The sequence below is a fragment of the Panulirus ornatus genome, chromosome 51 (assembly GCF_036320965.1).
Source record: "Panulirus ornatus isolate Po-2019 chromosome 51, ASM3632096v1, whole genome shotgun sequence".
Classification (NCBI taxonomy): Eukaryota; Metazoa; Arthropoda; class Malacostraca; order Decapoda; family Palinuridae; genus Panulirus; species Panulirus ornatus.
Genome location: NC_092274.1, coordinates 4,397,501 through 4,424,361, shown reverse-complemented (window position 1 = coordinate 4,424,361; position 26,861 = coordinate 4,397,501). Strand labels below are relative to the sequence as shown.

The window sequence follows — 26,861 nt, the reverse complement described above, 5'->3', positions numbered from 1 at the left end:
CCATGGGTATGGTGAAGAGCCCCATGTGTATACATGTCCTCACCATGGCGGTAGGCAGCCTCCTGTCTGTTTCCAGTGGTAAGTATATCACGTGACAGTCTCCTATGTCTCCTCTATGCAGAGGACAATCATCATCATAGTCTGTGTATAATGTACAACTGCAAATATCATTTCATTCCATGTTTCGTGAGACCGAACATCATTCATCACAGACTCCCTAATGGTTTCACACTTCACGTAACAACCATTCCTATACACTAGTTTGAACACAGGCCTACAGTACAGTTCACAACAGGACGTGTGGCACTATAGTTACAAGGTAAGTCTTTGGTTACAAGCTAAGGCTTATAGTTCCATGGGAAGGGTCAACTCTAACACCAAAAACACTACCAGATATGTTACACAAAATCTTAACGATTCTAAATTAAACGAATATGGTAATTCGTACGTACGTACATGAAGTCTACAGACTATCTCAGGTAGTTCAAAACATCCAGAAACCATTTCATTTCTTTCTTTCGTTACTCATTAAAAAAAATAGGACATTCGTATTATAAAACTGATTTGGGTGGAAAATGTGGAGTGCGTCACAAACTGTCTTATGTTCTCATAAAGATAACAAAAAGATATCTTAGTTTATCGCCTGAAATGATAAATGATAAAAGGGAGAAAACAATAACAGAAGCTGAAGGACTCGTGCTTCCAGACAATGAGAGGTTGGTCACGTCTTTAATCTATCAACTGGTACGAAACATCATCAAGATGTCACATACTCTAAGAATCCTGTGGTTTATAGCTGGAATTTCAAGACTTCCCCACACGTCCAGTGAGGCACCACGGCTGCCGACAGCTGTGGCTGCCTCTGGGGGTGAGTTGGCATATCATGGGCCGCCCCGGAGAAAGGGGGCTCTGGGCCCCAGAAACTGGGTTTTATTATAATCATTACGATAATGGTTCCCTAATAGCCGCTTGGCTCTTGAGTATGACGGTACGACCTCTGAGCATGACTGTACGAGTCTTCACCATGATGTGTGGGTATGTTCTTCTACCATTCGACCTAACACTTTAAGGGTCAGGTCAGATATCAGGTCATCATGCCCTAGGGTCGTAAGGTCGTTGTTAAGGGTCGTACCGTCGAGTTCCAAGATCGTACCGTCGTGCCCCGGGGTCGTGCTGACGTGCCCCGAGGTCGTACCGTCGTGCACGAAGGATAATAAATACGACTGTAATTAACATAGCAAATAATGCCATCAGTTGAGTGGGTCAGTGTGTGAGACAGTGTGAAGGGCAAATGTGGTCGGAAAACGGGCGCAAGAAATCCCTCGGACTTGAAAAGTGTCTCTGTTGACGGGTAATTATTACCATAAGCGAGTAACCACCTGTTAACGTGATCAACAGAAAGTCACTGTTTGTCTGTTCAACAAGTTGAAGTCGTGGCACTCAAGGGTAAAGTTGTCGTACTCAAGGGGTTAAGTTGTCGTACTCAAGGGGTTAAGTTGTCGTACTCAAGGGTTAAGTTGTCGTACTCAAGGGGTTAAGTTGTCGTACTCAAGGGTTAAGTTGTCGTACTCAAGGGGTTAAGTTGTCGTACTCAAGGGGTTAAGTTGTCGTACTCAAGGGGTTAAGTTGTCATACTCAAGGGGTTAAGTTGTCGTACTCAAGTGGCTAAAGAAAGAGAGGGAGAAAAATCGGGCTCAAAAAGATGCTTCTAGTAATTGCCAACATAAAGGCGTAGAGCAAAAACAAATCAATACGACGATGGATCTTACGAGCAAAACTTCAATACATCGAGGTCTACCGTAGATAGGGGAAGGTGATGATAGTGACCATGAAAATGGCGGGAGAGGATAGTGAGGCGACAGTGACCCAGATAATCATATTCATGGTAATTAGTGTCATCGTGCTGATAGTGACAGATAGTGAAGGCTGCAGTAATGATAGTGAGGGTAAAGATAATGAAAGCTTAAGGTTGCGCTACTTCCGATGGTAGGGAAATGTGGACTCCTTCCGAGTGAGAAGTTATCTGCAGTGACCACAGCCTCGCCAAAGGTGACTTTTCACTTGCGGTGTAACCCCAAGCAGGCGTGAGTCCGGTAACACCTCTGCGTTTCTGAACGTCAACACCTGTCGCAAAGACGCCAATCTCACTTGAACGCACCCACACTAAGGTGAACGCACCCACACTAAGGTGAACGCACCCACACTAAGGTGAACGCACCCACAGCCATCCCTAGGTGAACGCGCCCACAGTAATGATGGGAGAAAGTCTCTCCCACAGTTTCGGGCCAGCCAGGTGTCCCCCATCTGTACGCTTGGCCAAGCCTTTCACCCGTCCAAGTGACAGAACAACAGGCCAGGATACGACCCTGCCAGTTACAACCGATATCATGACCTCACCTGGCCAAGGCTCGAACACGACCATCGACCTTAAACAGGCAAAGGTCAAGAGTATCACACAAAAAGTCTTCTGTTTTGGCCAAAGACATCACTAGCGCAAAGTTCTTACCGAGCCTGGGGCCTAAGTCAGCATGAGTTACCTAGCCAAGGGTCACTCATGGCCAAGTTTTCAACCTTGATGATGGTCTCTCTAGGCCAAGGTTCTCCCATAGCCATGGATCTGGCCAACAGGCTCCCGTCATGTTCAGTCAATTTAGTGATCCCTCATGAATAAATCAAATACACATGACTTTATAAAATGAATAACTACTAGAATAGTCCCCCAAATTATTCCGTTTTCTAAGAACCACTGGGAATATGAGAACGGGAAACCATATCCAGCGTTGAGCACTAACTTCAACAAATATATTTTTTTTTTTTTAGGTACGTATATTTTTTCTATACGTATATCATATATCCCCTTATGCGTTATCATTACCCATAAAATGAGGAAGGATTCCCCTAAATATTTGCTAAAAAGGTATATAAGACTGATGACCCTGTGCCCTCAGTCCAGTATGATACGTATGACCAACACCCTGAACAAGGTATCCTATCCCAGTATGAAACCTTCATACATAACACATGCCACTTGTCACTATGTAAATTTAGCCTTGAATGACCTCTGTTGACCTCCAGTAGGTCAGCGGAACGCCTCGTCATCGTGCTAGTGCCGACTTGACCCCGCCTGAACTTTAGCTATAACCTCGCACATATTTTACCGTTGCTGACCGTGACCCCAGATGACCTTTAATTCTCAATACCACTTGTCATGTGGCTATTGTCAACAGCGCATCCGTACCCTGCTAGGAGTGAACAGGTCGTCGTATGGGCTAGGAACACGACCAAGTCTTTCCTAGCACTCCTATGAGGCTGGGCCAATCATCCCCCCCCCCCCACGCCAACACCACAGGTTCTCAATAAAAACATAACACTAAAACTAATCATCACATTTGAGTGAGAGAATCCACGTCACATTTGAGAGAGAGAGAGAGAGAGAGAGAGAGAGAGAGAGAGAGAGAGAGAGAGAGAGAGAGAGAGAGAGAGAGAGAGAGAGAGAGAGAGAGCCTCCTTTCTGAGCCAATGCTCATATTATTCCTATAATGATCGAACAATCAGTCGTGTATAAAATGTATACATCCTTACACACACACCAAAACACATCAGAAATCCTATAAACATAGTGTGTATAGGATGAGAATTATCTCCATCTTGTAATACAAATTGTGTTTATGACTTTAGATATTTTTCAAACAGGTCAGGTGAGGTGCAGTGACCTGGTGAATGTAAGGCCGTAAATCGACCTAGGTCATTATATTTGACCTCTATCACTGGGTTACTTCAGGTCGGGCACGCGTCTGTGTGTGTGTGTGTGTGTGTGTGACCTTCGCTAGTCGAAAGTTCGCTACAAGTGTTTGCGTTTCGTGCACATCGTTATGTGTTAGTTTTATCTAGTGTGGTATGATAATAATAATGATAATAATAATAATAATAATAATATTAATAATAATAATAATAATAATAATAACAATAATAATAATAATAATAATAATGATAATAATATTCATCATCATCATCATCATCATCATCATCATCATAATAATAATAATAATAATAATAATAATAATAATAATAATAATAATTAATAATAATAATAATAATAATAATAATAATAATAATAATAATAATAATATTAATAATAATAATAATAATAATAATATTGATAATCTTAGTTCTGATTTTAGAAACATCTTTCAGAAGATTTTGCATCAAGATGCTTTTTTTCAAGCATCTCTACAAGATATGTACTTATACATTAAGAAATATATGTACAAACATATTAGACATCATAACCTAAACATCTTCGCAACTCTCTCTCTCTCTCTCTCTCTCTCTCTCTCTCTCTCTCTCTCTCTCTCTCTCCCAGGCAGGCCTCATTTGGCGTCATGAGCACTCACTCATTTCTTGGTCACGTGCCCTCATTATTACAGCTGTGTCTGTGTGTGTAAGAGAGAAATAGATAGAAAGACAGAAAAAGATAACCTATATATATATATATATATATATATATATATATATATATATATATATATATATATATATATATATATATATATATGAATGAACTTTCGTGTAATAATCACATCATCAGGGGACACACCAGAAAGAAATATATACCTTGAGATGAGGACCAACGTTTACTACCAACGTCACATAAAAGAAGACGAGACGACGTGTCACAATCAACACCATTTCCAGGTGTTGGCTGGACAGAAGGTGTGGATCACCTTTACCTTACCCAGGGTCCTGCAGCGACGGAACAGCATCATGTTTTGTACAACAGCTCACATGAGGAGGGAGGGGGTTGTCATTTCATGTGTGACGGGGTGGCGACGGGAATGAATAAGGGCAGACAGTAAGAATTATGTACATATGTATATACGTATATGTCTGTGTGTATATGTATGTATACGTTGAGACGTATAGGTATGTATATGTGCGTGTGTGGACATGTATGTATATACATAGGTATGTGGGTGGGTTGGGCCATTCTTTCGTCTAATTCCTTGCGCTACCTCGCTGACGCGGGAGACAGTGACAAATTATATATATATATATATATATATATATATATATATATATATATATATATATATATATATATATATATATATATATTCCCAAGAGAAGGAACAGAGAAGTGGGTCAGGTGAGAATATTCCCTCTAAGGCCCAGTCCTCTGTTCTTAACGCTACCTCGCTAATGCGGGAAATGGCGAATAGTATGAAAGAAAGAAAAGATATATATATATATATATATATATATATATATATATATATATATATATATATATATATATATATATATATATATATGAAGACTGGACTCCATCACTGACATACATCCTACACCTCTCATGTGTAATGCATTAAAACCATAGCCCCGTATCCACAACCAGGCCCCACAGCCCATTACGTGCTTCCCTCTGATCACTTCGCAATGCCTTGGTTCAGCCCAGTGAGAGCACGTCGCCCCCTGTGTACCACACCGCTCTAATTCGCTTTATCCAACGCACCCCTCACATCCTCGTGCATGTTCAGGCCCCCAACATTTCAGAGAATCTTTTACTCTATCCCTCCACCTTACCTTCCTGCCCCCAGTGGGTCCTTTCTGTTCCGTATGGAGTTCCTGCAGCTCTCAAGTGGGCGACCTCGTACACCGGGCGAGACCACTAGTTATAACCTGACCTGATATTGTGTATACGTCTGTGTGGGTCGACTCCGTGGCAATAGAAATAGAACAGAATAATATATCTAATATAACTTTGTACGATTATAAAACTGATTCAATTTTGTAAGGGGAAACAATTTGTTCAGTCAATTGTCAAGTGAATACCATCATTTCTGAAAATGACATGAAATTGAAATACTTCGCATTTCGATACATTTCAACAGATAAACTGGAGGGAGAGAATATAAGATTTAACCAGAGAACCCGACTCACAACGCCTATATCACGAATGCTTCGACGAGTGTGTTATTTAGGTCATCATGGCAAAGTTTCGGACACGTACTAGCCGTATGATGTGCCTCACTAGACCTTGGAGCGTGAGATCCTGTCCGAATGTTTGGTTTTGACTCGGGAATCGTGAAATGTCAAGGTTTGCTCTCACCGCATCGTGTTTATATCAATACATCAACATTCCACAGGTATCTTAAAACATGATGCTTTCTGAGGGGATAAAGAATGTGAGATAAAGAAACCGTACGAGAGGACTGGCGGAGACTGCCACAGTATGATGATGCCATACCACCTCAATTTAAGACCCAGGGACCCCTAATGAAGCCAGCCATCCTGTCTTCAGTGTTAACAAGATATAATTACCACGAGGGGATCAGCCAATGGCCTCGTTGCCTTGGGACGAACAATTAACATGTTGATAACGCACATCCGTTCAAGTTCCGTTCGTCTGAGGATTCCCTCCTCTGTATTCACGTCTCTCTTTCCTCCGTTGTGGAACACTTATCCTTCTTGATCTGTGTTGATGACATGCCACAGGCTATGGACTTCTGCCTGAGTATTATCCATATGATTCCTACGTCACGAGGAGAGTGAGAGGCGTGCAGGAGTGCAGCCACTTCCAAGGGGATCTAGGCAGTCTCCAAAGTGGGTCTGATACACATTCCCTCAAGTTCGGCCTGAGTAAATACCGAATATCTTAACCAAAAACGAAAACTGGAATATGCATTCCCAAGTTTGGTCACCGCGCCTGGAGATGTTCTACAGGAAGGCGACAAAGATGGTACGAGAAATAAGAGAGATGAATTACAAGGAAAAGCTAGAAGTCCTACATTTTCCCATGATGGAAGAGAGAAGAGTGAGGAGTGTCCTGATCACAACCTTTTAGTTTTAAGACAACAATGACAATGTTATGGCCTGTGTTTGCTCTGAGTCTTAAAGAGAACTGGCCGTTACCTACGTCATCAATCTAGTTTGAAACAATTACTGGCTGTTATCAGGTCACCCTTTACTCTTCTCTCTTCACCAGTGGGTAAACCCAAGGCCTGCAAGCTTCCCCTGTAGCTCAGTCCTCTTACTTCTGACATCATCTGTCGTGTTTTCCTACTCTGTTTCTTCACCTGTGCTTCTCTAACTCCGCCAAATACTTGAGCGGTATTTTCACATTTACCAGCAGACGCTTTTACATTCACAGGTGTCGGGGCTCTGGCGGGAACACTTAGGGACCATGTCGACGCCCATGTTCCTCTTAAACACAAATTCCTGCACTTTGTGTCTGCTAGATAACACAGTATTCATACTGAGGCCTTACTTCACTCTGTGTGTGTGTGTGTGTGTGTGTGTGTGTGTGTGTCTTATTATTATCTCCGTCTGTTTTCATCCCCCGTGTGTGTTGTTTCTTTCTACACTCTCCCGTTTTCTTTCCTTCTCAAGCACATCTCAACATTAAACCCACTTCATCCCATTCTCTCCTTTGTCCATCTTTAAGCAACCAAGACAACCTCTCACCCCATTTTCCCTACCATTTCAGAGACGATATATATATATATATATATATATATATATATTTTTATATATATATATATATATATATATATCCGTGAAAGCAGGGCTGCAACCACAAGACACCACTTGGAAATCAATATAAATCGTACTGAGAGAGATCTTTATATACACAGGAGAATTCATGGTAGAAATCTTCACATCCACCACAACACGTCCCATATCTTCCTCCTTCACGGGCAGATTTCTGCTTTCCATACTGGCATCGCGTCGGAGGGAAACCTGTGCGATGGGATCATGGAGTTCGACGCTCTTCCTGAACCCTGATACTTTAGTGATACACTTAGAAAACTGAATCAATTGAGAATCATAACTTATAGGTTTCAATCCTTTAAGAATAACAAAAAAGGTGTATACGATGCGGTCTCCAGAACAGACGACCTCTTGGCGTCTTACAGTAGGTGGGAGAGTCTCCCATAATGGATATTACTACAGTCTCTGGCATTCCCCACCTTCCTGACCCGCAGGATCAAACCATCGCCTCAAGGGCCGGAGTTGAGAATGCCTGTGTAGCCAATCCAAAGGAGGAGACGAAGGAGTTAAGATCTCCTGTACTGCAGGATCTGTTACACGACTCATAAAACGACCTCCTACTCCAGGACCCAACAAGAGGACCTACTTCACCAAGACCCTACGATAAGAACTCCTTCACCTGGAGCCCACCATAGGACCTCCTTCACCAGGACCCCGCCAAAGGACCTCTCCTTCACCAGGACCCCACGATAAGACCTCCTTCACCAGGACCCCACGATAAGACCTCCTTCACCAGGACCCCACCATAGGACCTCCTTCACAAGGACCCCACAATAGGACCTCCTTCACAAGGACCCCACCATAAGACCTCCTTCACAAGGACCCCACCATAGGACCTCCTTCTCCTCCTCATCCTAACCTAACCTAACTTAACCCTCCTGACGACATCCTCCTCCTGCACCTCCTCCAGTCATCAAATTCATCTTGAAAGCGCGCCTCATCCTTAAGGAGGAGCCTTGAGGGAGTATGCCCCTTGGGGCTGTAGGCCATTTGGTCGTTACGCAACACGAGAGCTAATTGGTCGTTAACATGGAGTACATTTCCCACGGTGATGTACAGCGTGATTCCTTCGTATATCATCGCTGTGCGGGAAATGATGGATAAGGGGGACTGGTCGGGAGGCATGGCCTTACCATGACAAAAATGAATAAACATGTTCATAACCGAGTAAAGCAATGAATAACTGAATAATGAATGAAAGAGTATAATAAATAAGGTACATATATACAGACATCACTGACAAAATAACAATACTTATCACATAACATGTGTACATTATAGAAATAAATAATGATGTAATATATATAAACATAGGAATGAAAAAATGAAAAACGAGAATATACACATATGAAAAGCAACAAACATGATAAAGATAATAATGTTCACAATAAAATCACGATAGTATTGAGAACACTCTAACCCTGCTTGAACTGCATGACCAGAAATAATGTTGAGCGAGATAATGCCTTCTACATAAAGCCAACTGCAAGTGTTGCACAAACCCACCTATGGTGAAAGCAGAGAGTCTCTGGCTAGGAAACAAGTGTTTACGAAACAAGTTTATTCTGAAACTGACCACATAAAATGCTTTTATCTCCGTATTTACTTAAGGAAAACTGTTTTTCATTATTATAAATATTATTCTTAAGGCTTAACTTTATAAAGTTTGAACAGAGGATATATGTTTTGAGCCATGAAGATATGTTAACAATAATTGTTACGAGAATCTTTGGTTTATGGCTACATCAATAACTCTGTATGCTATCTGCCTTCAGTTCTCAGTGGCGGGGTTCGATCCTCGGGCACGCAAAATTAAATCTGTTGGTTGTAACTGACCTGTGAACACTACACGTTGTGTTGTAAGACTAGAAGGTAAACCGTACAATGAAGCAGTGACATGAACGCATCAAGAGGATGCTCCAACATTATACACTTACACATACATACAGACAGAAAGAACACACATAAAGACAGATACACACACTGTCCTCATCTTACAGACAGCGAGCAAACATACACAAGGCATCAATTGCAAGAACAACAAACAGCAATCATGACGAGACGAGTAAAGGACGGGGGAGGGAGAGGAAACTGGTGAACGATAATAAGTGTCTGAGGGACGACATCCCAAAACACTTGTTTACCCTGAGGTGCCAGATGACTGATGACTCCTCGGAGCAACAAGTGATCCGCTGATGAGGAGGAGGTATTGGGAGGAGGGTTGTGTGTGTGGTGAAACATCTAACCTTTCAGTCACACGTCTGGTACCGTTACCATGTGGCTAATTTGTTGTAAGAGATTAATTGGACCTCCTGGGTACGGCGGAAGTTGTTACAACCTCGATTAATTTGACTGTGAGGTTAGATGAAATCTCTCTCTCTCTCTCTCTCTCTCTCTCTCTCTCTCTCTCTCTCTCTCTCTCTCTCTCTCTCTCTCTCTCTCTCTATCTATCTATCTCGTGTATTATGTACGTAATTCTCGTGATAGACACAAATCCTGTACACTCAGCCAATCAGGTAACAATTGCCAACACCTCATTCTCCAGTCACTCCCCTCAGTCCTCACACACACTCAAACAATACCTGAAGATGTTAAGGTGTACTTGGGCCTGACAGTTATAAAGAAGTGCTCATGTATCGTCTTAATGGTTCGCTGCGGTGGGTTGCATTGGCAAGCAGTGAAACAACATTACAAGGTACAGCGACACATGCAACCAGCGACCAAATTGAACTTGTAGTCCTAACTTGTGGTTTTGGTCAGTGTGTTCCTGTCTTTTCTGTCCCCAGTTTAAGGGATGATTGTTTGCAATATTCTAATTTGTGATTTTAGAAGATGAGAGAGAGAGAGAGAGAGAGAGAGAGAGAGAGAGAGAGAGAGAGAGAGAGAGAGAGAGAGAGAGAGAGAGAGAGAGGTCTTTTCTTACTCTCTCCTACTGATCACTCTAGGTATATCTTCTCTAAAGTGTCTGCTAACAGTGGTGAACAAATCGTTACCAACCAACTGTTCCACCCTGCAATGCTACAGTGACACGCAGGGAGTCCGAGTGTACACACTGTGGAGCGGGTGTTGCAAAGCTGCAACCCCCTCCACCTGCTCCCACTCCGCCCCAGATGTCCTCCCCCGATAGAGCTACTTTCAATCGTGGTGGTGGTGGTGGTGGTGTGGTGTGGTGGTGGAGACAATAGAGGTCAAGTGGTGGTGGTGGTGGTGGTGTGGTGGTGGAGACAATAGAGGTCAAGTGGTGGTGGTGGTGATGGTAGCATGACCTGGCCTGTAAACCGGATGACCTCGTCTCTCACCTCTTGTGTGTGTGTGTGTGTGTGTTAGGTGTTCTCAGAAGACGCAGGGGAATAGTTTAACCCAATATATCTTCTGATATTTATATAAATACATATCAAAACATACTCAGTGTTATCCAATACTGATATTTATGTACACATGGATCACAGCCTCGTCAGTGTACCACACACGACACTGTAGTCAGTTATAACAGGTGACGAAATGTGAGAGCCAGCCTCCCGCAAGACCTCCATTTACAACATGTTTTATCTATCTATTTACACATCGCCAAACAACTGCCCGATCTGACAACAATCAGGTTAGGTCTCGTGTTCACAACCCACAACTTCCAGTCTGCAAGTTGGACACATGACCTGTTGTCTGGGGCAGACACACACCTTGTTTATTACGGTAACTGACGTTCTCACCACATGTAGAATATGAGTCCCTCTCAAGGTTGTTGGAGAGGAAGTGTGGCGTTTCGTAAGACACAAACACACACACACACACACACACACACATAATCTTGCATCATAAGGGCTATTGTTAGCCCTTCAACCACACACACACACACACACACACACACACACACACACACACACACACAGATGAGACTCTTGTATTCTGCCACTGGAGTCCGAGCTGACGCGAGCTCTCCCAACCAAACTGACCTCCACCACGCCACCATCAGACCCTGGACCACCACCATCAGACCCTGGACCACCACCATCAGACTCTGGACTACCACCATCAGACCCTGGACCACCACCATCAGACCCTGGACTACCACCATCAGACCCTGGACTACCACCATCAGACCCTGGGACCACCACCATCAGACCCTGGACCACCACCATCAGACCCTGGACCACCACCATCAGACCCTGGACCACCACCATCAGACCCTGGACCACCACCATCAGACCCTGGACCACCACCATCAGACCCTGGGACCACCACCATCAGACCCTGGACCACCACCATCAGACCCTGGACCACCACCATCAGACCCTGGACCACCACCATCAGACCCTGGACCACCACCATCAGACCCTGGACCACCACCATCAGACCCTGGACCACCACCATCAGACCCTGGACCACCACCATCAGACCCTGGACCACCACCAACCTAACCTGATGATCAACTAAACCAAGACTGGAGTCATGTACACCAGCCTCGCCACCAACCCTGCCCTACCCCCTACTGTCTCACTACACCCCAGTCCCTTCCACCATGCTTCCAGCCCTGTCCCACCCTCTACTGTCTCACTAGGCCCCAGTCCCCTCCAGGTTCCTCAGTCCACCAAGCGTCCAACCCTGTCCTACCCACTACTGTCCCATCATGAAACCATCCATGTAAACACTGTCAGTTTAACCCGTCTCCTTCTTTCACAGACCTAACACGGTATATTTTCAACTTCTAGCAGCCATTACTTCATTAAATCGACCACTGCTATCATTATGCGATCGCCCAGTGCACCAGTACAGTCTCATAAGACACCAAAATACCGCAGCAACAAATACCGAGAACCGGTTTCTTAATTGAAAGTATATTTTGCCAAGATCCTTTGCCATTTCCACGAGATAATTCTCTCTCTCTCTCTCTCTCTCTCTCTCTCTCTCTCTCTCTCTCTCTCTCTCTCTCTCTCTCTCTCTCTCTCTCTCTCTCTCTTTATTGTGAACTTACGACGTGGCTGGACCTTCGTGTGCAGTGAAGTTCGAACGAACAAGGTCATCCGGACGAGTGATCTGGCATTTTAACACCGACCTTGGAATGAGATCACACATGACTTGCGTCTAAATGTTTCAACCCATATCTTCTGCTGTTGAGGAGGCACGGGGTTATCACAGAGTAATAACTCGGCGAGGATAAATGAATAAATGATTCTTTCTTACGAGAGAGAGAGAGAGAGAGAGAGAGAGAGAGAGAGAGAGAGAGAGAGAGAGTCCCCTCTGAGCGCATGCGTTACGAAAGGCTGGACCCCAAATGCTTTACCAGACGTGGCGCATGACACTGTCGGAGGCCAACTGCCCAGCGCACGGCTACGAGCGGTAACTGGACGTGGAGACTGTGAGAGGCAATAACTGTTGATCCCCCAGCCAGTCAGTGAGTCAGCAGTAACTTGCTGGTGGGATATAACTCAGTGCCACAAGCAGTCACCCGCATCCACATTTCATTTCAAGCCAACGGGCCAGCCGCTCCGGGAGTATACATACACCTGGTGTATTATACAACTGTTGTATCGTAAGCCCGTTGCATTATGATCCTGCTTTATCAAGAACAACACGAACAATGCCAAAAAAGAACCGTTAACAAGATGAAAAAAAGAGAAAGCTAACAAAAAATGTAGAAAAGAACAATGCTTAGGGAGAACAACTGACTAAAACAGTGGACAATAAGAGCAATGAACAAGAACAATCTCTACGAAGAACAATGGAAAAGAACAAATAAATAACAATTACAGTAGACCGCCTCCCCAGTAAGACCTTACATTGCCTCACCATTTGAGAAGCTGGACGCTGAAACGCGATCTAGCCTCACTTAACACACTGATCTAAGACTTGCGATGTCCCGGTAAGCTTTAGCTCATTAGCCTCAGCTCAGCTGGCGACTTCGGAGTGCCTGGTAAGCTTAGCTTATTCGTCTCAGCTTAGCTGGTGGGCTCAGAACTGGTGAGTTCAACTTAGTCGTGTTCAGGTGCCTATCCCAGCTGAACTAGGCACCACCTAACTGATCATCTTTCTATCCCAGGAGGTCCAGTTTCTCCTGGGCGCCCCTCCCCCCCCCCCCCTTCCTGCAGAGCCCAGGAAGCCTACCACGTCCGCTGAGCGGAACACGACGTCATCGGGTGTAGTGACGCTGTGATCGGTGTTTGCGGTGCTGTAGCGTTCGATGATCTCCAGAATCTAGACGAGAAAGTGTAACTGGCACATGACTGGGGAATGTGGTTTCGAAATGTGTGCGTTATGACTGGCGAGGCGTTCAAGAACGAGCCGGGAGGCCGGGGTGTTTGAGGTCTGTCGTGGGTGTGTGTGTGTATGCTCGGAGAGGCAGCTAAGCCTATGATATCCAGGGAGAGTGAGTGAGTGAGCGAGTGCGTGAGTGAGTGAGTGAGTGCGTGGGGGAATCGCAGGCCCGGTCTCTAGCGGGGGCAGCCAGTCAGCAGCGGGAGCAACGGGCCCGTCTGGACGCGGCAGGTTAGTGTGGCCCCACGCGCGCCACAGCACGGGCCCTCCGTAGCTGCCTCCACAACCCTCCCTCGCGCACGCCCCCCCTCACTCCTTACCCGGTGTCAAGGGGAGGTGTATACGGTGTCGCTGGCTCCGTATACCGTGTCGCTGGCTCCGTATGCCGTATCGCCAGCTACACATATATAGTGCGGAGGCTGCAGAGCGACGCGGGAGCTATACACAGTGTTCTGCGGTGAATATATACGGTGTATATAATGTGTCAAGGTGTGTGTATGTGTTGCGTATACACTAAGGCTATGCACTTCGCGAATTCGCACGTCCAATACCAATTTGTTGTGGTAAACATTAAGTCATCACAGTGAACATACAACATAATACAGTGATCTATACTTGTTGTTCATAATGTGGACAAATCTAAAATGAAAGACGTATGTTCCAGTACTGAACTGTTGCCGACAGCAAAAAAGAACAAGAATTCATACAAGTGTTCAACTGATCTCCAGTATGATCAACAAATTGAAAACACGTCTCAGTAATGACACTGCTGTGACTTGGTTAAAAAAAAAAAAGTGCATTCACATACGTTAATTAACAATTACCCAACCACTCGTGATTGAGATAGTTTTTTATATCTTGCTGAATGTTTATAAAATCTATAACCAGTTATGGATAACCCCCACGTGCTGTGAAACACTGGAAATCCCGCCATCCACAAGTGATGGGTTGTAACAATATTGGTGATTCGTACATCAAGACATTGTAGAGACAGATATGTTTTGTCTGCTATTTAACCACTCGAGGACTGTTAGTGTGATATATATAACCTAATATGAGTGACCTACAAGTGTATACGTTCTTGAAGGAACAATCACACACCATTATAACAGTTCTCCACGTGAACAGAGAACTTTCAGCGTTGTTGTACTTACAGACCCTGTACGTAAGTAAGCGCAGGAAATGCAAGTTGGTTTAATCATGTAAGTCAAAAGTGTGACCCACAAGAGGCTCCACCATATTTCCCTCCACAACACAGCCAATATCAGGTAGTCTACCAACACCTACACTACAACATACAACCTGAACTGACGATATCAGGTAGTCTACCACCTCCTACACTACAACATACAACCTGAACTGACGATATCAGGTAGTCTACCACCTCCTACACTACAACATACAACCTGAACTGACGATATCAGGTAGTCTACCAACTCCTACACTACAACATACAACCTGAACTGACGATATCAGGTAGTCTACCAACTCCTACACTACAACATACAACCTGAACTGACGATATCAGGTAGTCTACCAACTCCTACACTACAACATACAACCTGAACTGACGATATCAGGTAGTCTACCAACTCCTACACTACAACATACAACCTGAACTGACGATATCAGGTAGTCTACCAACTCCTACACTACAACATACAACCTGAACTGACGATATCAGGTAGTCTACCAACTCCTACACTACAACATACAACCTGAACTGACGATATCAGGTAGTCTACCAACTCCTACACTACAACATACAACCTGAACTGACGATATCAGGTAGTCTACCAACTCCTACACTACAACATACAACCTGAACTGACGATATCAGGTAGTCTACCAACACCTACACTACAACATACAACCTGAACTGACGATACGAAGCATGTCAATAACTCTGGACTGATGTGGTCTTCAAAGATGGCAGAGAGAAGGATTGCATTATTATTATTATCATTATTATTATTATTATCATTATTAATCTTATCATTATCATTATAATTATTATTATTATTATTACTATTATTATTATTATTATTATTATTATCATTATCATTATTATTATTATTATTATTATTATTATTATTATCATTATTATTATTATTATTATTATTATTATTATTATTATCATTATTATTATTATTATTATCATTATTATCATTATCATTACATTATTATTATTATTATTATTATTATTATTATCATTATTATTATTATTATTATTATTACTATTCTTATCATCATCATCATTATTGTTATTATTACGTGAATAATTATTTCGCTTGTAGCCATCTATTTACGTATGTACAAATCACCTATTCGTTAGTTACCACATATTACAAACATAATATTATGACTTTAACGCGTTACTGAAATCATATACCAAAAATACTCGACTTTATTAAAAAATAGAAAAAAAAATTACGTCTTATAAAACAATACAAAAAAATGAATAAATTACTCGACATTTAACAAGTTCCTTGCAAGAGAGAAGAATATTCCACTAAACATGCAAAAAACAAAATCCAAACCCAGCAGGAACTTCGGATTACGGACAATAGATGGCGTTAATGAAGCGGTGACCAGCTAGCGTGTTATTACGAGGCGAGACGAACGGAGAGGAGTTTCCCTTCATGGAGGCCCGTGTGACGACGTCACATTAATAAAAGAGGTAACGGGTCCCACAGTGGGGAGTGTGACGGTACTCTGGAGCGTCACATATAATGACAATCAATATAGGAAAATATATATATAAAGATATAGATCGTTGATATAATGATTCCATGCAAATATAGGAGTGCACAGGCAGGGAAATATCATGTTACTATATCTTGTACAGTCGACCAAGCTGAACTTCAGACTCAAGGTGACGGTGAGGGATAACTGAAGTGCATTTATAAATAGAATTACACCTGCGTAAAGTTATAACAACAACAACAACAACAACAACAACAGCAACAACAACAACAATAATAATAATAATAATAATAATAATAATAATAATAATAATAATAATAATGATAATAATAATAATACGAGACGTGGTTCAAGTACAGCGAGTGGCATTCTAACCTAACCTTGGGATAAGTTGTCCCAGGGATGTGGTGGTGGTGGTGTGGGGGTGTTGTACCAAAAGTCGTCCCAGTCCTGATTGTCCCACAGACTGTAACATGGGATGGTTAGGTCCCAGCTCGGGGGTAGTGAAGCACCACCTCGTTCAATTAAATGGCTTCCCAAAGGCCTGAGAGCCATTTTGTCAATAGCATAGGAACCTTCTGAACAGACTAGGCAATAAATGTAACACGAACGCCACAAATATAATCACAAAAAAAAACACTGGTGACGTATAAGGTAATCAAGGTAATTGATACGGCACTTCAGCCTCGAGATGTAAGAGGAAGAAAAGCAAATAATTAAATAATAACATCGAAAACTAACAATGTAATTAGACCGCAACGATACAAAGATCCCACTGAAAGCAAGTTATCAAAAGTAATTCGACCAAAGTGTAAGAAAACAAGGTAATTCATGAAATGCAATCACTTACATTGAGAATAAGACGTGATCTTATCTGTTCCCCTAAAGCCAAGTGAAAGAAGAGAATATATATATATATATATATATATATATATATATATATATATATATATATATATATATATATATATATATATATATATATATATATATATATATATATATATATAGTTACCCATATATATATATATATATATATATATATATATATATATATATATATATATATATATATATATATATATATATATATATATATAAAGTCAGCACAAACACTGGGAGGATCAGAGGTGATATATGAAGACGTGAAGTGAACACTGGAAGGAATTTCTCTGTTCATTCTGCCATGTTGTGGATCACTGGGAGATACACTGTGATGGACGTGAGACGGGGGGGAGGTTAGCAGCAGCGGGTCTTGTGGACGGTTGTGTGTGGTGGAGGCAGAGGGGGTCATCATGACCAGCGGCGGTGCGGAGGTCAAGACGGGCTTGACCACAAGAGGGGGAGATGGGGAGTTTCTAAAAGGGAAGGAGGGGAGGTTACGACAGCTGGGTGAGGGAAGACCAGCCACCATCTCTCGATCTTAGGCATCTCAAAGAAAACATCTTAAAACATAACATTTTACGAGTCATGTAATCCAATGTAATCCCCACGTTATCAATTACACTGATAAACACCACATCAACATTTATCCTGGACGTGAGAACTACACATGATCTACATCTACAGATGTGTATATCTCTATATAAATCTATCAACTACATCTATGGAGTGCATGAGGACATCTTTGGGCAAGGCAGAGCCGTAGGGAAGGTAAGGTAAGCCAGTAAGTCCTTCATGGGTAAGGCAGGCCTTACTGTATAACGACCTAAGGGCCAACTTGGGTAACTACTTTACCAGCCATGCCAGTCACCTGTCGCATCCCCTCCTTGACAAGTCTTCCCCACCAGTCAAGTCATTCCCCCTTGACAAGCCAGGCCCGCCAGCTCGTCACATACCTGTCTCTATTGTCACAAGTTCAAACTGCAGTTCCGTCTTATTGTGACCAAGTTCGAACTGTAGTGAAAGTTCGGTTTATGTCGATCAGGCAAAATAACTTTCCCCGACTCCACAGATCATGTTGCCCACTAAATGAACCAACCCACACACCACGTTCACATCCCACGACTTTACCTACCCCCCCACCACGCCAACCCACCCCTCCGCCACTCCAACACGCCATTGTCGACGTTCGTGTCTCTGTGTGTGTGTGACATTTGAAGTACAACACCGTCCACGTCCATCGCACGACTCTGGCCCAGAGTTCTGGTTACGACGAAAAAAGAGAGAAAAAAGTGAAAGAAATAAGTGTGTGTGTGTGTGAGTGTGACAATATATCTAACAAGACATTTTCCAAAATATCTTGCCTTCACTATTTCCAGCAGATATAAGAACAAAACTGAAGGAATTTATTGCATCACATTCGACTGTATGATATTCTATATTACATTATATAGCGTGTGGTGGGATATGGGCCAAGGATGTGTACTGGGGTATGATCTGGGGGAGGGGAGGGGGAGTCTGGGGTATAGGCTGAGGTATGGTCTGGGGTATAACCTGAGGTATGGTCTAGGGTATAGGTTCAGGTATGGTCTGGGGTATAACCTGAGGTATGGTCTGGGGTATAGGTTCAGGTATGGTCTGGGGTATAACCTGAGGTATGGTCTGGGGTATAGGTTCAGGTATGGTCTGGGGTATAGGTTCAGGTATGGTCTGGGAGCAGCCAGGTGAGATATGGAATGCTAACAGACAGCTACTAATGACACAGCGTACCTTCAATGGTGGCAGTGGTTACGTGTGATGATGATAAAGATGGTAATATTAGGATGACTGGCATAAGGGTCATAAACCATGATGCTGGCTCTTACTGATGCAAGGTTGACCCTTTGAAGCACACTGCTGACCCTTGAGTGCAAGGCTGACCCTTGAAACACACTGCTGACCCTTGAGTGCAAGGCTGACCCTTGAAGCACACTGCTGACCCTTGAGTGCAAGGCTGACCCTTGAAGCACACTGCTGACCCTTCAGTGCAAGGTTGACCCCTAGGGTACATACTCCAGGCACTCAACACAGCAAGTGACTTGGTCAAGCCAAGAATTCCAGCAATTTTCCTCCTCTTCTTATGCACATTAATACATCAATCTCTCTCTCTGTCACACATAAGACACTATCTGTGTGGAAAGCAAGATGACTTCCCACCCACTCCTATGTTTACAAGTAAATAAAGAAAAGAGAAATCTATGAAATGACAAAGCCATTCTGTATAGAGGCCGCCTGGCACCCGCTGCACCTTCCCAACAATGGGGCTACACAGTGTCGCAAACACCTGGACTTACGGCGAGAAACGTTCGCCATGTACGTTTTGCTATATGCTTGAGAAACGTTTTTGGGTTGGCAGACAACGTGAGATGTAAATGAACCAAGACGGTACGACCCTCGAGCACGACGGTACGACCCTCGAGCACGACCGTACGACCCTCGTGCACGATGGTACGACCATCGAGCACGACGGTACGACCCTCGAGCACGACCGTACGACCCTTGTGCACGATGGTACGACCCTCGAGCACGACGGTACGACCCTCGAGCACGACCGTACGACCCTCGTGCACGATGGTACGACCATCGAGCACGACGGTACGACCATCGAGCACGACGGTTCGACCCTCGAGCACGACCGTACGACCCTTGTGCACGATGGTACGACAATCGAGCACGATGGTACGACCCTCGAGCACGACGGTAAGACCCTCGAGCACGACCGTACGACCCTCGAGAACGACCGTACGACCCTTGGGTATGTCACCCTGACCTTTGACCTGACCGTTATGGGGTCAATCCGGTAACCACCACAACCCTCAGCAGAGACACATCAAACAATGATCTACCACAAACACCTTAACCTAACAACAGAACTACACTCATGCTAACATCCTCCTCCTCACTAACGACAAACCACGTAGAAAACGGCTTCTCCCTCAAACAAGAGCACAACCCACATCATCTCTTCTCCCACACCACAATGAGTTCGTCCAAGAGGCGACCCATGTTCACTCCCCTGGGCAATATAACAACCATGCCATCCCAGGAACAAGCCAAACTACCTATGACGTAATCAGTAACCCCTTATCACCCTCATATGACCGACTCCTTATCCAGATCCAGAGGGAAAACCTAAACCCTTTTTTTCAGCCAATCAAACTCCCTCCTCTCCACCCCCCCCCCACACTAACGCAAGTCTTCCTCTTCCTACATACGATGACTCTTCCTCCCAAGGTTTGCGCCCCATTCCTCCCCTCTCCCCACACACACACACTCCCCCCCACAAAAAAAATATAATCAAGACCTCTTTTTCGCACACTACTCCACAAACCACGCCCCTCGACCCATTTCCTCCACAAAAACAACTACGTCCACTTTTCATGGGTCATATTCCGCATACCACGCACCCCCTCCCCCCCTCAACAAACCACGTCATCCACGGCCGGAAACCACGCCTCTAACACCACCTAAGCAAACCACGCCACACCACATGACAGTCTCAGAACATCCCCAAAACGCACCATTCCCACTCTACAAAACCACGCCCCCCTAAAAACCACGGCCCCTTCCTCTACTCTACAAAACCAGTCCTCCTCGTCCACAACCCACGCCCTGGACGCGACACATGGACCATCAGTGCACCCAGTAGGGTCGTGTCCTCCTCCCCTCCCTCCCACACTAGAGCGGGGGGACCCAGACCCATCAGTATGCAGTGGGTTAACCCTCCTCCCGTTACCTTGCATGCTGCTGGGACGAGTCCCAACCATCCCACAACTCGCCAGACACACCAGCAAACATCTTATCTTTCCACTGCGACATTTTATGGTCTATGGTTCATGACACACACACACACACACATCGTTGACAAGTTCTAGTGCATCACCGGTTGGAAACCTTACATTATATTCTTCTCTCGTACCCATTAAAGCTATCATCTCTTTCATTTCCTATGAACAAGACAATATAAAGCAACGAGGGACTTGCCAGTGTTAGGAAAGACTTACAATATTAACTACAGTAGTTGGAGGATGGACCAGCCTGGCTACAGTGCTGAGGGAGAGGCTGGTTGGCGGGTCTTACAAGCGTAAATAAACCCGGGTTGTGGAACAGCGCCTGGGGGGTCGCGCCCTAGTGAGGCAGGAGCCCACAGCAGCCCTTCTGCCCCACTTATGTCCTGCCTTATGACACACACAGTTTCCGGGTACGTGGTATGCCGCGTCTGCCCGCCCGGTTCTCTCGTTGAGCACACATTTCGTTGATCCGACAGCGCAAAACCTCGTCGTTGATAATTACTTTTATCATTATTTGGCTTTGCGTCTCGCTTGGCAGCTCTTCCTCCTCAGTTCCCTTTCTATTTGCCCAGCACTTCTCTTATACTGGGAACCTCAACAGGTATTAATCCTTAACGAACCCAAGGCAACAGGCGATCGAGGTGACTATCTAAACTGTTATCTGTTTGTCTAGACTCTCCTTGTACGGTTAACGGGGCAGCCCGGCCTTCTGCATCTCTGTTCAACAGTGATGACTGTTTGACAACGCCAGGCTGGTCCCCTGGCGGCCGCTCGAGACACTAGTGCAAGGCAAACAGCAAACACGATGAAGAAAAAGAAAAACTTAAATTAACATCTATCAAACTCACAAGTTGTATTATAAATGGAGCCCAAGTCTTGGCTTGACACTTAATAGTTAACATTAACATTTTATGTCGGGAGAAACTTTTGCGCTCTCACGGAAGGAGGTAAGTCCTATATAAAAAAAAGGCGTTATGAATAATCCTACTGTACAGCAATTAAACCTATTATCTCACGACTCTCATTCCTCTCTCATATTCCTTCCACAGTGACCCACACACACACACACACACACACACACACACCTGACAGCCGTCACTCCACTCTCCCTCAAAGCGCCCAGGTTCGAATCCCACGAGATCGATTTTGCATTCCACCTGAAGTTTTGGGTTAGGTTCCCACGCGGGGAAGTGTTAAAACAGATCCTCGTGGGAAGACAAACTAGATCTTGCCTACCTTGATACTTGATACTAAACCTGAAAACACTGAGAGAGAGAGAGAGAGAGAGAGAGAGAGAGAGAGAGAGAGAGAGAGAGAGAGAGAGAGAGAGAGAGAGAGAGAGAGAGAGAGAGAGAGAGAGTTAGGGTGAGCATCTTCAAAAGCTGGTATATACATACATATATATATATAAACCCCCAAACTGACCCTACTACAGAAGGCAACCCGCACAGCCATTCCCAGACAGTGACCACCCACACGACCTGCACTGTTGACTGGGAACCTGGGCGAACGTTGACCCGGTCTGTCCTGACCAGTGTCATGCGCACCAGTCAGTCTGGCTCAACCTAACCTGACCCAATACTGCATGGCTCAAATATCCTTACATCCAGGTCATGACAGAATATATATATGACAGAATATATATATATATATATATATATATATATATATATATATATATATATATATATATATATATATATATATATATATATATATAAATATATATATATATATATATATATATATATATATATATATATATATATATATATATATATATATATAGGATTAGGTCGATGATAAGACTGCATATAAAAAATGGGGGGAAAGGTTGCGCCACACAAGGCCAGGCGGAACCAGGAACAGCAACTGTGTTACGACAACATGTCATTTGGCCTCGAAATTTATGGGAACCTCGCTACACCCGACGATGGCGACTACTGTAGAAAGAACTGGCTCTGAGGCACTACATGTCGCTCACTTCCTAGAATTCGCGAGTTCCAGGTCTTCAATATATGGGTGACTTATATATATATACCGTCTTCCGTGGTTAACTTGTGTCCCCACAGAGTTAAACTATTCGTAAGAATGTATCACATCTTGTGGTTTTATTGGTTGGTTATTGGTTAACTGGGGTTTAGGTCAACCAGTTAGTTCCCAGGGTCATTAAGGCCATCAGTGTCCATGTTATTAACACTAACACCATCATCAGGTGTTGAGGACAACTTTTAAAACACCCCCACACACGCCCTCACCGTGTGTGTGTGTGTGTGTGTGTGTGTGTGTGTGTGTGTGTGTGTGTGTGTGTGTCTTCAGAAACATCACAACTGTTGCTATTGTTCCTCTGCAATAAGGAGGTGTTGACCCCGCCTCTCTGGTGGACCAGACGTGATTCATCCGAAGAAGAAGAAGAAGAATCTCTCGCTCCACCACCGACTGACGCTTTCCTAAACCACAGCGTGAGTTGACCACAACAGCAGAGACATTCCGACACCAAGTCAAGCCTCTTCGGCAGACAGCTTTCCCTCACCACACAGATGGACCAGCTCAAGATGGCAACGCTTCCCAGCCTTGATGGAGGTCCATTTGTGAATCTGTGATGCTCTTTCTGCAACACTGGGGAGTACAGAAACACCTGGGTGACTCAGACGGTGTGGAAGATGGGCAATTCATAGACATGAATCATATATATACATATATACTCCCACAGTGCCTTATATTCACCTATATTTATAAAATCCTGTGCACTGGAGCTGGTACAGTGCTTGTAAAGTGCCTAACTCACGTCAGAGTTAAACAAAAGTTAAACTAACTCAAACTGCCCAGTGTTTCTGGCGATGTGGTCTTTACGAAATATGGTATTGATGTGTATGAGTAATGCCAAAGGTCATGCCATCATACCCAAGGGTCGTGTCGTCGTGCTCAAGGGTCGTACCGGCGTGGTCAAGGGTCGTAGTGTCGTGGTCAAGGGTCGTAGTGTCGTGATCAAGGGTCGTACCGTCGTGGTCAAGGGTCGTACCGTCGTGGTCAAGGGTCGTACCGTCGTGGTCAAGGGTCGTGCTACCGTGGTCGAGGGTCGTACCGCCGTGGTCAAGGATCGTATCGTCGTGGTCAAGGATCGTACCGTCGTGGTCAAGGGTCGTGCTACCGTGGTCGAGGGTCGTACCGTCGTGGTCAAGGGTCGTACCGCCGTGGTCAAGGATCGTACCGTCGTGGTCAAGGGTCGTGCTACCGTGGTCGAGGGTCGTACCGTCGTGGTCAAGGGTCGTACCGCCGTGGTCAAAGGTCGTTCCGTCGTGGTCAAGGGTCGTTCCGTCGTGGTCAAGGGTCGTACCGCCGTGGTCAAGGGTCGTAGTGTCGTGCTGATGATTAACGAATGCCTCACAAGATCTTGTACTTTCGAGTCTTCCATCTACACAAACCACTCAACAAAGTCCAGTGTACCACCACCATCCATGCATCTACTACAAAAAAAAAAATATGGTCTCGACTTCCTGTCTGAAAAGGGAAAACAAAATCTACCTTTGATCTTTACATCAACAAAATACTTCAGCTGGGCACTGTCATCTATGTGTGTGTGTGTGTGTGTGTGTGTGTGTGTGTGTGTGTGGAGTCTCGTGTGTGTGTGAGAGAGATAAGGTGCATGAGCCTCACTGATTTATTGCATGACACGACATTCTCAGTACATGTTCTACACCTCGGCATTATCTAATGATGACATGCAGGCCAGGGCGACCCCCGCCACCAGATGGGAACCAACCACCGTCAGAAGGTGACGTGGTCACAAGCAAGCAATTCCCGGATGTGCTTGGCTTCCCCTGTGTCATCGTGAGGCAGTGAAAGGCGCCCCGGGCCAGCGCTGCGCTTCTGCTGCAGCTGTGCCCTTACCAACACTGCAGCACAGGTCAGAGGGAGATGTGATATTGCCTCCCTGGCAGCTCTTAATTGGCCTCCTCCCTCCCTCACCTACAGGAGGCACTCGCTGCAGGCCTTGAGGATGGACTCGACCTTTTGCCTCTGTGAAATTCCATATATAAATCTTGACTCCGACGAGGGTTCGCCTCCGTGACACGACCCATCACGGGCCTGAAGGGTCAGGAGATCTAGGGACCTACGTCGAGGACCTGATGCTGCCTGACACTCTCATACAGGACCTTAGAGCTCCTGCTCAGGTCCCGATGGCTGGTATTACCGAATGCCGAGAATATTTCCCGAGCCATCGGGCTCTGACTGGTGGTGGCTGAGGGCCATCAATGATGCAGTCTCCCTTGCCATTTATGGGAGAGTGACTCCCTTCTCTCTTCCTCCCGTCCTCCTGGTCATACTGACTTTCATAACTGTTACTCGCTTCATAATGAAGAAGGCGACACATCGTGACCAGTGGCGGCCTTGGGGGGGTTGGGGCACACGTCCCTCCTCCGCCTTCACTGGCGAAGACAGACCTCTCAGTCTGACGGAGGGTGACGAAAGGAGCGAGGTGCAGTGGAATGACATGGCTCTTGGTGGAGGGGAGAGTGGAGGGTGGTGCGGGAGGGATGCGTGAGAGAGGGGACGCAAATGGGTCTCCCACACGGCCAGGTGTGGATGGTGGACCTTCCTCACATGTTCAGGTGGAGTGTGGAGCCTCTCCATAGATCAGATGGAGTGTGGAACCTCTCCACAGGTCAGGTGGAGTGTGGAGCCTCTCCACATGTTCAGATAAAGTGTGGAGCCTCCCCACATGTCCAGGCAGGTGGGTCAACCCTCCATCACACTCCATCAGGAGCCACGGGTCACTGGAGAGAGTGACAGTGAGTGTGGGAGGTCACCGTCCCGACCCCAGCCAAGAGCTGCGGGGTCAGGGCGCAGATGAGGTGGGCCATGAGGCAGCAGCCAGTGACCCGAGGGAGGAATGTGGGTAGAATAAGGTCGCGGCGGAGGTCAGGAGAGGTCTTCTAGAATGCAACGAGCACCGCAACTACTGTGGCCGGACCGGCAGATTCAAGGCCATCGTGCGACAGGATCCGACGGCTCGTCTTGCCCTGGTGTGCAAACTCTTACTTTCTACAAAATGATGATAAGATACTTATCAACAATGGAGATTATCCTCTCTCTCTCTCTCTCTCTCTCTCTCTCTCTCTCTCTCTCTCTCTCTCTCTCTCTCTCTCTCTCTCTCTCTCGTGGAAAGACATTTTCTCTCTAATGGTAACCTGAATTACATTCACTATTCAGTACAAGAGGCGATCATTTCCATGGGTAAATTGCGACAGATTTCTTCGTTCCAAATACATCCAGTCTTGTTTCCCTGCCTCCTGGGAATATGGCGGGAGGGGGGGAACGCTAGCATGTGTGTGTGTGTGTGTGTGTGTGTGTGTGTGTGTGTGTGTGTGTCCACTTTGTAAACACTCCTTGACATTTCCACCCTCGGTGGCTGGGTGGTTCAACTTTCACACCAGAGCCCACTCTCGTGATCGGGGTTCGACCGCGAGGTCACCCTGGTGAGGAACGTGTCCCACGGGTCAGTCGTCATCATCTACGTCAAGTTATATAAATATAAGCCAACTGCACTGCCCGGCGTCCTCCTCTTTGTCCAGCCGACGGAGATGCAGGGGTCCCTGACGAAGTGGGTGTCTCGCGCGTCGCTGTGCTGGGTCACAGTAC

General features: G+C 45.1%; 1 protein-coding gene across 1 annotated transcript in view; it reads left to right on the top strand.

Moving 5' to 3' along the window:
- The first annotated feature begins 14,026 nt into the window (after positions 1–14,026).
- The window catches only part of mwh (multiple wing hairs), an 86,925-nt gene continuing 74,090 nt past the window's right edge, over positions 14,027–26,861 (top strand). Inside the window, exon 1 of the mRNA XM_071691864.1 lies at positions 14,027–14,289. The gene's annotated coding sequence lies outside the window, so the exon portion shown is untranslated. The remainder of the gene's footprint in view (positions 14,290–26,861) is intronic.